Genomic DNA, 16,738 nt, shown 5'->3' with positions numbered 1-16,738 from the left:
AAATTGTGTTTTGTGTTTGCTACTCAAGGGGGGAAATACAATCGTTTACAATAGAATCTTAATTTTTTTTTGTCAAGTAGCTGAAACTCTCCTTAGGATTTCAAACAGCAGCAAAGTCCCATGAAGCACTTTCTGCTAGTGAGTGAAGAGCAAAACAACAACTTTTGTAAGACTTTTTTGTTGCATATGCTCTGGACTTATTTCACACAATGTACTACTTGTGCTCAAATAAATCATTCATACTATATGTTTCTGCTTATTATTTTACAATTCAAAAATCAGTGGTGTGTGAAACCTTCAGTACATGTGGTCATCAGACTTCTTCTCCACTGTTACAGTCATATGTATATGCCTGTTTGCTTTGCCTGTGTGTGTGCGCTCTCTTTCTCTCCCTCTCTCGCTTGCTCCCTCCTTCTCTCTCTGTCAATTCTCAGGTTGGCCCATTCCAGTATACCATTCGTCCGTGAAGACGTCAAAAATATTTTCTGTGAAGACAACAAAATATTATCACCTTAAATGTTACCTTTTAAACCCTAGAGACAAAACTTAAAAGTCGTAACATTTAAATGGGGGCTTGTCCAGGATCTCTTTTAAATGAAAGAAACCTGAAATTGTGATAAGTTTTGTGTTTGTTGGTGGCAATTGGTGTTAGTTTGTGTATTGCACATAATAGATGTATGCGAAAGGGTATCTTTCTGTTTGTTTCGTGTAGTCTGTATCATGGAGGTTTTTAGTTTGGAGGAATTTGTTACAAAACCAACCATAGAGCAGATTAATGTTTGTAGGAAACAGGATTTATTACTGATTGCTGATCCTTATCAGATTGTTGTTAACAAGCAGAATTGCAAGGCAGAACGCATGCACGTCAGGCTGAAATAAACTTGCGTTTAGAAATACGCAAGCTAGAAATTGAGGCAGAAAATTGATCAAGCTTCGACAGCTAGATCTGGAGGCGATGAAGATTTCTTCTGGCTCAGCTGCGCAGCCCGGTTCGACTCCTGCCTCTGTGTCCTCTGATGTGGCCCCGCCTACTGATCCAGCTCTGACCGCATTTGACATGGGTAAGCACATTGCATTAGTCCCCCCATTTAGAGAATCTAAAGTAGATTCTTATTTTTGTGCTTTTGAGCGAATAGCCATTTCTTTACGTTGGCCTAAAGAGGTTTGGTCACTATTGCTGCAGTGCAAGTTGTTTGATAAAGCTCAAGAGGTTTGCTCTACTCTGTCAGTTAAGGATAGCTTGAAATATGAAAATGTCAAGTCTGCAATTTTGCGAGTTTATGAGCTTGTTCCAGAAGCCTACAGACAGCGATTCAGAGCATGTAAGAAAATATCTGCACAGACTTTTGTTGAATTCGCAAGAGAGAAAGGAATCTTGTTTGATAAGTGGTGCAGCGCTAGAAAGGTGATTTTAATTCACTGCGGGAACTGATGTTAATAAAAGAATTTAAAAATTGTTTGCCCGAGCGAGTTGTTGTCTATCTAAATGAACAGAAGATGACTTCATTGTCGCAAGCAGCTGTTCTAGCAGACGAGCTTATTTTAACTCACAAGAATGTTTTTGCACCTGCACGTTCTCAGAAATCCCAGCCTAATTCTTCACAGACTAGTGGAACAAAATCTAGCACAACTCGTGAAGAATGTGAGTGTTATTATTGCCACAAACAGGGTCATGTCATAGCTGAATGTTTGGTTTTAAAACGTAAACAGCAGCCGCAAGTGAAAAGTGTAGGGTTTTTAAAAACTCACACTGCTTTCAATGCATCTGATGTTGACAAAATTGATGACAATTATAAACCTTTTATTCTGGAAGGATGTCGTTGTCTGAAAATGGTGAGGATCAGATTAGGGTGAAAATCCGTAGGGACACAGGTGCTTTGCAATCTTTTATTGTTGCAAACAAATTAAAGTTGTCTGATGACACTTTCTGTGGCTCCGGTGTGATTGTTCAGGGAGTTTAGATGAATTGCATCAAAGCGCCGCTACATCGTATACACTTGAAGAGTGATCTGTATACAGGATTTGTGAGGGTGGCTGTGCGCCAGTCACTTCCTGTAAAGGGCATAGATGTTATTCTTGGAAATTATCTGGCAGGAGGAAAAGTAATGCCGGTGTTAGAAGTAACAGAAAATACAGATTTGTGTGCTCAATCGCATTTGACTGACGCTTACCCTGATGTTTTCCCTGCATGCGCAGTTACACATGCACAGACACGCAAGTTGGGTAATGTAATTGAGTTGGCTGATTTGTTTTTCTCCCCTCTCCTAGCTGGTGAGAAAATTCCTGATTCTGAGACATCCGGAGAAAAACAAAACACAGAAAATGTTGTTGTAGTGACTGATACTGAAACGTTAAAAGTTACCTATATCACGTGAGAAAATAAGGGTTGCTCAAAAAGAAAATGAAATGAAAAGTGGATTTTTCATTGACAATGAGTTGCTGATGAGGAAATGGTGTTCAAATCCAGATAGTAATTTTGATTGGGATGCTGTTTATAAAATTGTTTTTCCATTTCCTTATAGTCAACACGTACTATATCTGGCGCATGACCATCAGCTTGCTGGCCATCTAGGAATCACAAAGACATACAACCGAATTTTGAAGCATTTCTTTTGACCAGGTTTAAAAAAGATGTGGTTAAATACTGTCGTGTTTGCCATACATGTCAGATAGTAGGAAAGCCGAATCAAATGATTCCGCCTGCACCCTTGACTCTCATACCTGTGGTTGGCGATCTTTTTGAACACATAATTGTGGACTGTGTGGGGCCGCTCCCCAAAACAAAATCTGGTAATCAGCTTCTGCTAACTATAATGTTTGCCACAACTAGGTTTCCAGAGGCTGTTCCCCTGAGAAAGATCACCGCACCTGTGATTGTTAAAGCTCTAATAAAATTCTTCTCTGCATTTGGCCTGCCCAAAATCATTCAAAGCGGCCAAGGAACTAATTTTTTATCGAAGCTTTTTAAGCTAATTTTACAATCACTCGACATCACCCATCGTGTTTCAAGCGCATATCATCCTGAGAGTCAGGGTGCGCTTGATCGCTTTCATCAGACACTCAAGTCCATGCTTTGCAAATACTGCCTGAGAACAGATAAGATCTGGGATGAAGGAGTCCCTTTGGTTTTATTTGCTGCGAGAGAAACAATTCAAGAATCGCATGGATTTAGCCCAGCTCAGCTCGTATTTTCTCACGAAATTAGAGTTACAAGTATTAAAAGAACGAATATTCTCTGTTGAGACCAGTAAGAAAACTAACATATTAGATTATGTTAGTCAATTCCGTGATCGTTTACACTCCGCGTGTAAACTGGCTAACGAATCTTTGGCCAGTGCGTAGAAAGGGATGAAGCGTAAGTACGACAGAAAGGCTTTTGCACGCTCATTCGCTGTTGGAGATAAAGTTCTCGTACTTTTACCAGTACCCAGTTCTTCACTTTCTGCTCGTTTCGCCGGTCCGTATGAAATAAAAAAGAAAATGAGTGAGACTGATCATATGATTCATACACCCGATAGAAAACGCCAAACCTGTTATGTCATATTAATATGCTTAAAGTATACCATTCCAAAGAGACAGGTAAGGATGTCCCCGTGTCAAAGCCAGAATCCGTTGTTCCCACTGTTGTTGCAGTTGGGGAACAGACTTCTGCTGTGATGTCAGATGCTGATGATGGTGTAATTCTTCGTGACCTTCCCCAATCATCTGTGAGGTTATTCAATTCAGAAATTTGTGAAAGAGTGATCTAAATTCATATCTCAAACATTTGCCTGCTGATCAGAAAACGGATATCATTGAGTTAATATCTGATTTTAACTGTTTGTTTGGTGATGTTTCAACCCAAACAAACGTGTTGAAACACGATATTAATGTGGATGGCGTGCGTCCAATAAAGCAGCTCGCATATCGTTTGAATATGGCTAAAAGATCTATTATGTGTCAAGCAGTGAACTACTTGTTTTAAAATAAATTGCAAAACCTAGCAGTAGCCCTTGGAGTTCACCATGTTTGCTGGTGCCAAAACCAGATGGAATGTACAGATTTTGTACTGATTACCGAAAGGTTAACGCAGACACTGTCCCAGACAGCTATCCTTTACCACGCATGGAGGACTGCATTGACAATGTCGGTTCTGCACGTTTTGTCTCTAAATTAGACATGCCGAAGGGATATTGGCAAATTCCGCTTACTGATAGAGCTTCTGACATCTCCGCATTCGTCACTCCAGATTCATTTATGCAATACAATTCGATGGCTTTCGGTCTTAGAAACGCACCCGCGACGTTTCAACGTCTAGTAAATACAGTCTTGGCCAACATACCAAACTACACGACTTTCTAACGCATCTCTGACACTAAATTTAGCTAAATGTGAGTTCGGCCAAGCGACTGTCACATACCTGGGCAAGGAGGTCGGACAAGGTCAAGTTCGCCCTGTAGATGCGAAAGTAACCGCTATTTCGCAATTTCTAGTCCCCACCACTCGCCGAGAACTACGGAGGTTCTTTTAAATTTTAAATTTAAACTTCAAGTTAAATTTTTTTTCTCTCTCTCTGGTTTATTTTAACAAACAGGTTTGTTCTTGAGGGTCAGGGTGTTACAGTCATATGTACATGCCTGTTTGTTTTGCTTGTGTGTGTGCGCGCTCTCTTTCTCTCCCTCTCTTGCTCGCTCGCTCACTCCCTCCTTCTCTCTCTGTCAATTCTCAGGTTCGCCCATTCCAGTATCCCATTCGTCCGTGAAGACGTCAATCTCTATTCCACCTTGTACCGTCATCACCTTCACAACCAATCAGCATAGGAGTTTAAAGTTTAAAAATGACGCAAGCGGGGAAGCTTGTTCTGCTTTTGCTCTGTCTTGCTTGCGGTCTTTGCTTGCTTTTGTGTGTGTGTTCGGCTTGTTGTTATGTGCTGTGATGTTGATGTGAACTTAGTTTTGATTTTGGTCTTGTTCTTATGTTGATCGCTGTTACCGTCTTGGATGTGTATATGTGTCAATCCCCTGACGTCTGGCGTCAGCCTCTCCCTTGGATTCGAGGAGTTTAGATGTCACGTGACATACACTTTTCATCACGTAGATAACTCCACTGTCTAAACACACTAGTTTAGAAGTGAGTGCCACCCGCTGTAAGTTTTCTCCGTATTTTTGGTTGGCAGAGTAGTTTAGTTATAGCGTGTAAATGCTGAAGATGTTTTGTTGGTTTATTTTGTATTATACAGTTTAGAGGGTAAATATTAGTTAGATTTGGGGTTTTTGTTATATTGCTTTCATTTATTTGGCGCCACTTAATTCTCGTTTTCCCACCATCCTTAATATATATTAATTGATTTATTTTATGTTGTAAGATCTTGTAAATAATACTTTATTGCTTTTTGACTTTCTTTAACTATTGTAAATAAATTCACTTATTTTTGCAGTATTTTGGTTGTCGTGTTGATATTTTGCCACCAACTCACCACAAAATATTATCACCTTAAATGTTACCTTTTGAACCCTAGAGATAAAACTTAAAAGTCGTAACATCCACAAACAATGAGAGGGAGAAAATCACAAATGCAGTTAGTTAGTTAGTCATTTTTTTTGTCTCAGAAAAATTATTCCAGAAATTGAAATAAACAAAATATTGGTGTCAAATTCAAAATATACTCAGGAGCAGGGCTTTACATTAACACCCGCTAAATGCAGGTAGATTTCGGCGGTGGCGGGTTAAACAGACACTGGTTAAAAATTATTTTCCTGGATAATAATTCTTAAAAGCAGGGTTCGACAATAAGGATGGTCCAATATATGCATGCAAAAGCAATCTTAGAATTGAGAAGCAACATGACTAACAAAAGTAATTGCATTCACACGAACAATAAAAAACAGGTGAATACCGAATGAGAGGATGATCACTCCCATGAACGGGTGATATGATGCGTGCGACTGTTAAAAAGTGTGTGCGCGCTCCTGTTTACTTGTGCGAATCAACCATGCCTTGAGAATGCAACTGGTGCAATCGGTTTTGTTTGAATTGAAATAGACTGTACAAACAGTGATGATCGTGCACCTACAGTCCAGCTGATTTCAAGAGCTCAAGATATATCTTGTTGTAAGCAGCAATAGTCAATTCTTTCTTTTTTTTTCTTTTTTATCAGATTATTAACAGGCCTAACATTAACTGTGTGCACATGATCATGCTTTCATTATCACACAAGGTATGTTTTTCACCTGTTTTCTTTTGTTCAGTTATTTTTGTTAATATGGTTTAATTATCAGTTTTTTTTTTTTTCAATAACATTGCTTTAATAGGATATTAACTTCTCATTTATGTCTAGTTACTGGTGATTTGGGACCCTTACCCAGGACAGATTACTGTGCATATTTTAGATACTGTACATGACAATAGTTATTTTTTTGAATCTCAAAAAAGTTAAATTTAAGAAAAGTTTTGTGGAATTTAAATGTGCATGTATACAGCTGTATTTTGCTTGTTTTAACACGTTTAAAATTTGCGGCTAAGACATAATTATTTATTTATTTTTGGTGTGGTGAAAGATAACTTTGGTAAATCCTTAATGTTGAGCCCAGAAAGTCATATAAAATAAAAACTAATAGCAATGCGACGCAACCTGTTTGCTCATACACACTGAGCAAACTCACATACACGACACACAAAACGTGAAATGAATGAGGCACGTGGACAGAACACAAAATCTAAATCATGATTTTAGCATGTCAAAGTCAAATGTATGCATATATTTTTCCAACAATAAAAATGTGGCTAGAGAAAATGGCGAGTGGCTAGTTATGCTGGAAATCTAATAGCCACAATGGATGGTGATAAAAAAAAAAACAGAACAAATTTCACATATTTGTTTATGAAAAAATAAAATGGTGTGGCACAATGTTTTTACATTGCTTGAGCATTTTTTTTTTTTCAGAGTGTCTTCTTTCCAAAGATACATAAACTGTGAATGTAGACCAAATCATTCAGCAACTGTAAATGTTTTAGCTTGGGAATATCATTTTTAGAAAGGCGGTGGTGGTGAGGGAGAGAAAGACATCGACATAGCTGAGGAAAACTTTTTATAGTAACCTCATTTTGCATGCTGTCTTAATCAAATTTGAAATATAAACTCATGAAATACTTGGCTTTCATACTTGGGGACTTTAATCAGGCAAAACTCACACATGAGCTGCCTAAATTCCATCAACACATTACACGCCCCACCAGAGGCAATGACATTTTTGACCATTGCCACTCCACATTAAAGGTGGCATATTGCTCTGTCGCCAGAGCAACTCTAGGATTCTCCAACCACTGCCTGGTTCATCTTATACCAACTTACAGGCAAAAACCTAAAACTACTAAGCCAGTATTAAGGACTGTTAAGAGATGGACCAATGACACAGAGCAGGTCCTACAAGCCTGTTTTGAATGCACTGACTAGAGTGTTTTTGAAGCTGCAGCCACAGACCTGGACGAGCTCACAGAGACTGTAACATCATACATCAGCTTCTGTGATGAGTTATGCATGCCTACCAGGACCTACTTATCATTTATCAATGATAAACCATGGTTCACACCCAAAACTCAGACAGCTTTGTCAGACCAAAGAGGATGCCTACAGTTGTGACAGGATCTCGTACAATCAGGCCAGGAACAAATTGACAAAGTAGATTGCTGTGGCTAAGAAAAGCTATGCCAAAAAGCTGCAAAACCAGTTTTTAGCTATCGACCCTGCATCAGTTTGGAGAGGCTTAAAAGGTTTCACTAATTACAAGACACTGTGCCCCAGCATCGACAGCCATCAACACCTCCAACCATCTTCCTCGCCCCCCAATGCACTTCAGATCAGTGAGGATAATGTGCGTCAGATCTTCAGTAAACAGAAGAGAAGTAAAGCACCAGGGCCAGACGGTGTTTCACCAGCTTGTCTGAGAACCTGCGCTGACCAACTGGCCCCCATTTTCTCACAGATCTTCAACAGATCACTGGAAAAGCGCAAAGTTCCATCCTGCTTTAAGCACTCTACTATCATCCCAATCCCGAAGAAGCCAAAGATGACAGGACTCAATGACTACAGACCTGTTGCCTTAACATCTGTGGCCATGAAGTCATTCGAAAGACTGGTGCTAGCATATCTGAAGGACATCACTGGACCCCCTACAGTTTGCCTGTAGAGCAAACCGGTCTGTGGATGATGTAGTCAAAATGGGGCTGCATTATACCCTACAACATCTGGACAAACCAGTGAACTATGCAAGGATTCTGTTTCATCACTGCTTGAGTACAAACTGACCCAGCTCTCTGTTCCTAGCTCTGTTTGTCAATGGATCACCAGCTTTCTGAGAGATAGACAACACCAAGTCAGAATGGGCAAAATCACATCCGACAACCGCACCATCAGCACTGGTGCCCCCCAGGGATGTGTTCTCTTCCCACTACTCTTCTCCCTGTACACTAACAACTGCACTGCAAAAGACTATTCATTATAAACTCATTAAGTTTGCAGACAACACTACTGTTATCGGCCTTATCCGGAACGGTGACGAGTCTGCATACAGACAGGAGGTGGAGTGGCTGGCGTTTTGGTGCAGATACAACAACCTGGAGCTGAACAGGCTCAAAACAGTGGAGATGATAGTGGACTTCAGAAGAAACCCCCCTGCACTCCCCCCACTCACCATCTTGAACAGCTCTGTAACTCCAGTAGAGTCATTCACGTTCCAGAGCACCACCATATCTTAGGATCTGAAGTGAGACATTCACATAGACTCTATTGTGTAGAAAGCCTAGCAGAGACTGTACTTCCTTCATCAGCTGAAGAAGTTTAACCTGCCACTGGAGCTGCTCGTGCAGTTCTACTCAGCTGTCATCCAATCCATCCTCTGAACTTCAATCATCGTCTGGTTCGGCTCACCTGCTAAAACCGACCTCCGTAGACTACAGCGAATAGTCCAGAGTGCTGAACGAATCACTGGCACTACCCTTCCTACACTTCAAGAACTGTACTTTTCCAGAGTGAGTAAAAGAGCTCACAAAATCACTTTGGACAAATCGCACCCAGCACATGACCTGTTCAAACTGTTACTGTCTGGTCAGCGCTTCAAAGCACCAAGCAAAAAAACAGTTAGACACAGAAAAATTTCTTTCCTCAGGCCATCTACCTTATGAACAGTTAAATATCCCCAAACTGTGCAATAAATATGTGCAATACGTTCTTATAAACACTTGTACACAGCACCTTAAATCAATATACAATGCAATACTTTCTACAATTGCATTGTACACAGCACTGTATAACCTGTATATTTATAACAAATCTGTACATACAATTCAACATCCAGATTTCTTTACTAACTGCATCTCTGTTTAATGCTTATCATCATCTTTTTTTTTTCCATATTTACTTTGTGTTGTTACTTGTCACTTCTTGTACACTGGAAGCTTCTGTAGCCAAAACAAATCCCTTGTGTGTGTAAAGCACACTTGGCAATAAATCTGATTCTGATTTTGATGGTGTGCTCAAAATAGCAGTTTCCATTAAAAGAGGCAAATTCCTAACGAGAGTAACACAATCACAGTGGGTGTTTATTCGTTGTTTCCAGGCCCCTATACCACCATCTCCTCCACAGCGCACCCATCCAAGCTTTGAATGGTTGGTGCCCGCGCATCTGCTTGATGACACCGGAGATCAGAGGTCCATCGCGACATCGGAGGGTCAGCTGTCATGCTCAGATGACAGACCGGGATCGCTTACATCCTATGGGGTGTAATGCGTGGTCACGGTTCTCGAATCAGACATGATGGCTGCGCGTCCTGGGCTGCTTTTGCAGTGTGGCTGGAGATGGCTTGTATCCCAGCCTCACCGCCACAGGCTTTGAGGGCGCTAGAGGATGAGCTCCTTTCTCGCACTTCCAGCCTCTTTGTGGGATCCCCGGAAAGAGTAAAGGTAAGAGTCAATCTCTCATTTTCAGCTTTCTCTGAGCACTCCCTATCTCGAATCTGCCCCTCTGCGGGTATGTCAGTGATCATTCAAGTGATGCGGCTCATTTGGACTTTGTCAGCTTGGTTAGCATTGCTTAGCCCATTGTAGTAGCTCACACAGATGGTCAGACTCGGCTATGCATTTAAATTTGCTGTTGCCCTCTCGAGTTCACGGGTGTGTATTTAAGTGGTCATCGATATGCCACACTTTGTTTCGTGTGAGAAGAGTGTTATCCTCCTCGTGAAGGATGCAATCGAGCTGGTCCTGCCAGCCTAGTTGAAGAGTGGGTACCCCCTTCATCATACCCCTTCATCATACCCAGTGCGTCTGTCCGTGGGATTGGTTGCAGCTATCCTTATACCATGATTTTTCTGGTGTGCGATAGGGGCAAAGCATGATAGCAAACAGTCCTCTTCTTCAGGCTCTCTCACGGGCAGAGCTTCTCTCATTTTTGGTTGGAGCTGGACTTTATCACAGTATACTGTTAGCACGCTGGGCTAGTGCTACCCTGTCTGATTGATTTTGCAGTTACAGTGGTCTCTCTAAAGTTTTTCAGTGGCTCCTGGGCATTTGACATTTGTAGCTGCTATCACACGGCTCAATTGTTCATATGAGACCACTTCAGTGCTGGATTCGTGATCGGGTGCTGAAATAGGGTATGGCTCTCAGCTGGCCCCGGCATTACGAAATATCCATTTTTCCCCTAGGGAGGCTGTTGGGGGGGACGAGGAGTGGGTCTAGCTCATTGCGCCTCCTTGGCCAAACTGGACCCAAGTTTCTGTACTCACTCTCCTCAATGGCCCTCCCTGATGAATTTCCTGGAAGAAACACTTTTTTTTTTTTTTTCCGAGACGGGCACCTCTGGCACCCGCACAGAGTTCTGGAACCCCAAGAGGGCTTCTAGACAGAGAGCGGTGGACTCAGGTGACCTATCAGTTGATGGTTAACAATGTCATTCAGTTTATGTCATGCAAGCTTATGTCCTGTAGTGGAGTCTATTCGTTGTGTGGAGCTCTTCTCTCTGGGTTTGCAGGCTGGCATGCCCGCTCTCTATGGGGCAGTGGATGGTAGCGAGCTGGGAAAGCATAACCTCATCAGCCGTTTCCTCACAGGCGAGAATTGTTAATTTTATCCCCACACCCCTCTCTTGCCTTCTTGGAATCTTTCTAGCCCCACTGGTTATGTTAGGTTTGATGAGCCACTTGATTCAGTATCTATAATTTCTGTTTGGGTTGGTATCATTCAGGAGGGTTAGGGATTTTTGGTCAGCGAATCATGCCAGGAATTCGGACCTGCCTACTGTTACATTTACCTGAGACCTGAGCCATGGTTCCGATCAGCCCTTTTAATATTAGGTAGTGAGCCCGCAAGTGCTGCCTGCTGAGGAGGAAGACCCGGCCCTTTCAGCCCCTATGTCAGCGCATTGCGGTTAATATGACACATACCATACATCTTTCCTGTTATGATCAGCAGAAGGGAAGTGCTGTATCAAAGCAGAGGTTGATCAATTTTACAGTTATGCCATCGCCCTCGCTTCATGTTCCAGGGTGAGCTGTGTCCCCCGAGAGACAGAGAACACTTATAAAACAATAATAATAAATAAGCGGTGCCTCCTTTTCGCGTGAATACGCAACACTTTTTAAGAGATCATGTAGAGCTGCTGGCTTGGCACCTAAAACATTCGCAAGATATTATAATCCTCGAGTGGAGTCGGTTTCCTCTCGATTACTGGGTCACTCCAGTTATTTGGGTCAAAAACGCTTGCTGCGCCATGCTCCCTAACCCAGAGATCTGTGTGTTTTTTTCTATTCTGCTAATAAGTTTCCCGTTCAGCGAACCCTAGAGAATTTCTCTGAGGCTCCCAGCACCCAACTTGGCGGAGGAGTCTACTGCCTGGCTCGGTCTGATGACGAGTATGCCTGTTTGGTCTACCCACATACTGAGGTTCGGTGCCAGCTATGTGCCGCCCCTTTTGGCAATGCCATATGCTTTTTTTAGCCACATAGTGTTCACCCTGACCAAGCGGACCCATGTCTTCCCTACCCACTAACCAGTTTATCATATGTATAGTAATTTTTTTAGCCTAAGGAAAGTTGGGAAGTTGTGCTTTCCAGGGGTGTCACGGGCTTAGCTGCTGTGGCCTTTTCCATACACTCCTATATGTCTGGACGACACACGTTTTTTGTGGTGAGCATATGTTGTTTAGTTTGGTGCTAGATTTAAATGTTAGGTATATGTTATTGGGTGAGGATTTATGTTCAGCTTAGGTTTTAGATTTATGAATTAAGGTTAGGTTAAGTTATAGTTTCTGTGTTAGATTTATGAGTTTGACTTAGGTTTTGGTGGTGACGGTTTGGGCTTCAGATAAGTTTTTTAGATTTTTGTTGTGGCGTGAGGGTTAATTTTTTGGGGGGGGGGATAGATTTAGAGGTTAGTTTTAGGTTATCATTTAGGTGGTAGATTTAAATCTTGTTTAGTTATTGGGTGATCACTTGAGTTTGGTTTCGGTGTTGGATTTAGGTGTAAGATTTAGAAATTTTAGATTTTAGGTTTTTTTTAGGTAAGTCTTTGGTTTTGGGGTGAACTTTTGAGTAAAATTTAGTTGTTAAATATATGTTTTGGTGTTAGATTTAGATGCTTTAAGATGCCTAGAGGCATTTCTGTGTGGAGTTTGCATGTTCACCCTGTGTTCGGGGATGTTTCCTCTGGGTGCTCTTGTTTGCCTCACAGTCCAAATGCATGCGGTATGGGTGAATTGCTTAAACATAATTGTGTATGAGTAAGTGTGTGTAAATATGAGAGTGTATGGATGTTTCCCAGCACTGAATGTTATGTTAGTGTACTCTCAGTGCTGGGTTGAGGCTGGAAGAGAGTCTGCCGCATAAAAATACATATGTCACAATAATTGGCATTTGATTCCACTGTGGCAACCCCTGATAAATCAGAGACTAAGCCAAAGGGTAGTAAGTGAGCGTTTAATTGACCAAGGACATTTTCACAGTATTTTCTACAATATTGTTTCTTAAGTCTTAAAATGTGTAATATATATTTTTGGTCAATATTATTAAAAAAAAAATTTAGATTGTCCACACAACAAACCACTCTTATACTATGTTATCCGGTTGAATTACCTGCCTAGTTAAAATAATAGCATAGACAAGTATTTAAATTGCAGTTTAAGCTGAATAGAGCAGGTTTCAAATTTCAAGTATTTAGGCACAATTATTGACAATAAATTGAATTTTAATTGTAATGTAGAGGCGGTTTATAAGAAAGCAAGTCAGCGCCTCTATCCCCTCCGCAAATTGAGAAGTTTTAATGTTAGTACACAGACTTTAAACTTGGCATATAGATCACTTATAGAGAGTGTTCTCACATATAATATTGTTTCATGGTTTTGTAACACAACACTTAAACAGAAAAAGAAATTAGCGCAAATTATCAATCAGGCAAATAAGATAACTGGTCACAAACAGCATTTATTGCAGATTTTATTTGACTCTTTTATGGAAAAAGAGCAGTTGTGATTTTTAAAGATAATACACATCCCCTTCACTCAGCATTTGAATTGCTACCATCAGGACGCAGGTTTAGAATTCCTAAAGCACGAAGAAATGCCTATAAAAAGTCATTTATCCTAATGGCAGTTGTTGTTCTAAACCGGATCAATGTTTGTAGTGAATGATGTGGTTACCAAGTATGATTTGCAGTATTGTGCATGGGGCTAATTTGGTTTTTAAACTTTTAACTTATGTTGTTGTGTTAATAAGTGTTATTGTGTCGTTGTTGTATGTTTGTAATTGTTGTCATAAATCCAGTGTTGAAGAAAAATTTCCTTTCTGTGTCAAGCAGAACGGACAATAAAGTTTAAACTAAACTAAACTGAATGCTAGTATCCTGCAAAATAAATTTAAATAAATATGCACTTTCATTATGGAAAAGACAAAATAGTTTAGCTTTTAGAAATGAGTTATTCAAACTATTATGTTTAAAAATGTGTGTGAAATATGATAATTTTTTTTTTGTTATAAATATTTTACAGGAGGGGGCTAATAATTTTGTTTGTAAAACTGTACAGAAAAGCCAATTTAATATGCAATTTCAACCCATTAGATGTTCTCTATTCATATTATATTATATTATATTATATTATATTATATTACTTTTTTACTCAAAAATGCAAGTAGTCTTTGAGTTTCATTTTATGAATCACCATATGATTACAGTTTAAGCTAAAAATTAAGAGCATATTTTCATTGTTGGGTTTCTATAAAACATTTTTGAGTTCTCTTTTTAAGTCCTGCTACAGTGTGTGGAAGAAAGAGATGTAAAAATAATTAGATGTTTTCAAAGTTGGAAATTCTGCTGGGTTGCTTTTAATAACAGATTTCTATATTCCTCTGGGCAAGTAGCTCATAGTTCTCATAGTTCAAGGACAGGAATTTCTCCCATAAGGACTTAAATCGTGTTAGTTGAACTGTCTTTATGACCATTCCAAATCTAAATTTGTTTTGTCTTTTTGAATTAAAATATGTTGCTTTCTCATAAAAAAATGTATTAACATAAATTAAAGCTTGTTTCCAGCACATTGTTGGTATACTAAACATACAGTACTGTTGAACATACAGTTTAAATTTTTTTATGTAATAGTTATTGCATATTATTATTACATTAGCATATTTAACATGTAACCTGCAAACTCATACATACAGCTGAATTATTAGCCCCCTGAATCATTAGCCACCCTGTTTATTTTTTCTCCCATTTTCTGTTTAACAGAGAGATTTTTTTAACACATTTTTAAACAATAGTTTTAATAACTAATTTCTAATAACTGATTTATTTTATCGTTGCCATGATGACAGTAAATAATATTTGACTAGATATTTTCAAGACACTTCCATACAGCTTAAAGTGGCATTTTAAGGCTTAACTAGGTTAATTAGGTTAACTGGACAGGTTAGGGTAGTTAGGCAAGTTATTGTATCACAATGATTTGTTCTGTAGACTATAAAATAGCCTAAAGGGGATAATAAAAATAAGGAAATACTTAAAAAAGAGAGAATAAAAACATCCAAGGGGTCTAATAATTCAGATTTCAACTGTATATTTCACGATGTAATAGGATGCTAGTGAGGGAATATAAATTTATATTCCTAAGTAATGCAAAGTGTCAGTTTCACAGCATGGCTGTGTACTTGTTTTCTCTTTTAGGTCAACTGGTCAGGCGGTTTGATAATGAGATCAGGCCTGAAAAGGCAGTTTACCCTGCCGACAACAACACTTCATTTGCATGCTTTGTTTAGCCATCTCCCCTCCTCCTAAGAACACAATATAGACATGACATTTTTGTCCTAATATAGACTTGTGATAGAACTTGCAGATTGCAGACCTTTAGTAGGCTCTGCGGACACATGGACATCTTGAAGGCGCTGAATGACTGCAGATTAACCAACATGTCTTAATAAAGGAATTCTTCTGCTTGTTTTAAATCTTCTGCACTGTGTTCTCTTCTTCACTCCATCATTTATACTTTTTCAACACTAGTATGTTTTAACCATGTTAGCACAACATGTTATTACTTTGCTAGCATTTTATATTGCTAATAACATGATGTAAGCAGGTTTTATATTGAAACTTACACAGCATGTTGTCAGCAAGGTTTAGTACATAGTTTACATGTTTATTATGTTGTTAATAACACATGTGATTTAACATGTTGCTAATATGTTAGTATGTTCTTAGCATGTTTTAACTAGCTGTTAACAAATCACATTGATAACATATATTTGAATGATGGCAGCATGTCTTAGATAGTATGCTTCATGTAGATCTAACAGTAGTTTTTAGGTAAGAAATGTAATAATCAACATATTAAACATAACAAAACAATGTTTGTCATAAATCAGTGAAAGATGTGGCCGTTTGTTCATTCATAAATTTCAAACTGTAAACACTATATGAAAAAGTCATATCTGATACAAAGCATAACATGATAATTTTGACACCTAAAAATATTCAACTATATCAGTCTGTTTGCATCAAGACAACATTTATGTCAGCTGAATATTTAAATGTATTTCTGTAATAACAGATTTGTTCTATTACTTTAAATGCCCTATTTCATTTGGAAATTCCCTCAAGCCTGAGTGTGTTGATGTTAACTGCGTTGTGCATATTTGCAAATGCGATTATTTGCTAAATATTCAGAAGGAATGAATGAATTGGCTACCAGCTGTGCTTGTCTAGGCCCATTTCGAATGATTTGTAAATTGTCTTTCTGAATGTCCATCATCTCAGGCGTCTGGTATTTCTGTCCAGTCATGCAGAAAACCTTTCTAAATATGAATGATTGTTTGCACTTGTATGCATGGCATCTGCATTTGGTGATATTTGGTGATATGATAGCTGAAAGAAAGGTGTCAGTGACCTCCACTCATTATTATTCTGTGGTGAAATGATATGTATATCATTTGGCAGGTTGGTAAAGGGACTATATGTTTAAGAATTCCTATGTGCTGTTTGCTTTTTATCATTGATGTGTGCCCAGATTGTACCAAAACGTAAATGATACATTTATTTGTTTGAAATAAGTAGGAAAAAATGAGTGTTGTTAAATGATGAACATTTTAGGAAGACTGGTTCATAAATTAGGGAAACAATGTAAACATTTGAAATGTAGGAGACCAGAAAATATGGAACTATAATACATGATTACAATACATAAATACAATAGTGTGCTTGGTTTTAAACATAACTTTTTAA

The 16,738-nt window shown here is 39.1% G+C and overlaps 1 protein-coding gene and 1 long non-coding RNA gene across 2 annotated transcripts in view; one reads left to right on the top strand and one right to left on the bottom strand.

Moving 5' to 3' along the window:
• LOC141376324 (uncharacterized) overlaps nt 1-16,738 on the bottom strand; it is a 356,966-nt gene that overhangs the window by 163,833 nt on the left and 176,395 nt on the right. The window lies entirely within an intron of this gene.
• LOC108191548 (uncharacterized) overlaps nt 1-16,738 on the top strand; it is a 187,239-nt gene that overhangs the window by 42,823 nt on the left and 127,678 nt on the right. The window contains exon 2 of the mRNA XM_073914491.1: nt 9,594-9,937. The gene's annotated coding sequence lies outside the window, so the exon portion shown is untranslated. The remainder of the gene's footprint in view (nt 1-9,593; nt 9,938-16,738) is intronic.

The sequence above is a fragment of the Danio rerio genome, chromosome 10 (genome assembly GCF_049306965.1).
Source record: "Danio rerio strain Tuebingen ecotype United States chromosome 10, GRCz12tu, whole genome shotgun sequence".
Lineage (NCBI taxonomy): Eukaryota > Metazoa > Chordata > Actinopteri > Cypriniformes > Danionidae > Danio > Danio rerio.
This window is presented reverse-complemented; position numbering and strand designations above follow the sequence as displayed.